Source organism: Podarcis vaucheri (genome assembly GCF_965113315.1).
Source record: "Podarcis vaucheri genome assembly, chromosome: 13".
In the NCBI taxonomy this organism is placed as follows: Eukaryota; Metazoa; Chordata; class Lepidosauria; order Squamata; family Lacertidae; genus Podarcis; species Podarcis vaucheri.
In genome coordinates this window covers 26,231,678-26,233,706 of record NC_138751.1, presented here as the reverse complement: position 1 = coordinate 26,233,706, position 2,029 = coordinate 26,231,678, and positions in this window count along the sequence as shown.

Genomic DNA, 2,029 nt, shown 5'->3' with positions numbered 1-2,029 from the left:
TATCATAACTTTCACGCACATCTCCTCTTTCATCTTCAGCTAACATTCAGTCCTGCACCAGTGATGAATGATAAAACCCCAGGACTTTCCTTCTACCAGATGGTCCCCGAGGAAACTTTTCAGTATGAGGGGATTCTCTCTCTGCTTCTGCATTTTGGGTGGACGTGGATTGGGGTCATTGTTATGGATAATGATAATGGAGAAAGATTTGTGCAAACTGTGCTTCCCGTCTTTTCCCAGAAGGGTGTTTGTTTTGCCTTCATAGAGAGAATCCCCACCCTTTCTTTTGTCACTGAATTTATGGACATCATAGACGATGGGGTCAAAATAAATGATAGTATGATGGGCAGCAAAGCAAATGTGGTAGCGATCTTTGGAGAATCTTATTCCATGTCATTTTTCAGATGGCTTCCAGTTTTAGCTGTTAAAAATAAATTAATGGGGAAAGTTTGGATAGCAACAGCCCAGGTGGAGATCAGTGCATTTCATTATCAAAGGCATTGGAATGCAGAACTATTCCATGGTGCTATAGCCTTCAGATATCAGTTCAGTTATTTACAGACATTTCACAATTTCCTTGAGAAGAGAAATCCTTTAAACACAATAGAAGATGATTTTATAAAGAAATTCTGGGAGACCTTATTCAGCTGTGTCTTCTTAAATACCATTGGGGACCATGTGGATGGAGATATTTGCACAGGAGAAGAGAAGCTGGAGAGCCTCCCTCTCCCTTTTTTTGAAATGAGTATGACTGGGCACAGCTACAGCATCTACAATGCAGTCTATGTAGTGGCCCATGCTTTACAAGCCATGTTCTCATCCAGAAGGACATATGACACAGTGTTAGTCAGAGGAGGACCTGAACTTCAGAATCAACCATTTTGGCAGGTAATGGGCATTCTCATGCGGTAGCATACTGTATTTTGAAGGTAACAAAAGATACTAATTTGTCTTAAAACTCTACCTATGCTGATATTTTCAGCTTTCTTTCTCTGCCCACTGCATAGAAATGAAATAATAGTGCATGCTTCAGTCAGCTTTCCTTTCCTTTCCTTTCCTTTCCTTTTCTTTCCTTTCCTTTCCTTTCCTTTTTTCTCTCTCACTCATATAAACCTACTGTAAATACAGTGTATTATGGGTTATGGGTATTCATGTTCGGATTTGTGTAGTATGATGGATGACCATTTTTTTTCCTACCAATTTTTGTTCATCCCCAATAGATTAACTATTTTTCTGCTATTGTCTTCAGAATGAAGTTGGGAAAATGCAGGTCAGGAGTTTTATAAATTCTTCTAAAGTGTCCATTTTAAGTTCAACATTTTGCACACTACAGTGGTACCTGGGGTTAAGTACTCAATTCGTTCTGGAGGTCCGTTCTTAACCTGAAACTGTTCTTAACCTGAAGCATCACTTTAGCTAATGGGACCTCCCGCTGCCACCGTGCCATCGGAGTACGATTTCTGTTCTCATCCTGAAGCAAAGTACTTAGCCCGAGGTGCTATTTCTGGGTTAGCAGAGTCTATAACCTGATGCATATGTAACCTGAGGTACCACTGTACTATATAAATGCTGTTATTTATTTATCTTCTTTATGTCTAGCTCCATCACTTTCTCAGAAGTGTTTCGTTTAATAACAGTGCTGGGGACCAGATTTCTTTCGATCAAAGTGTGAAAATAATAGCTGGATTTGATGTTATAAACTTGATTGTTTTCTCCAACCAATCTTTTTATACTGTGAAAGTTGGTAGGCTTGATCCTCAGGCTCCTCCAGACAGAGTGTTAACCATCAATGAGAAGGTCATAAGATGGCACAGCTTGTTTAACCAGGTAAGAACTGACTGTCAGCGCCTTGCAAAGTGTTTTATACTTCAGTGAGTTTTAAGTCACTATTCTGACATGGCTAAATGGAATAAAATATAATTTTAGTTGTAAACTACCTTAAATCACTTTTGGATTCTTTTGTGAGGTCTGGGCCACCATTCTGACATGCAATATGTTTAAAAGAAATACATGATTTAATGAAGTAGAA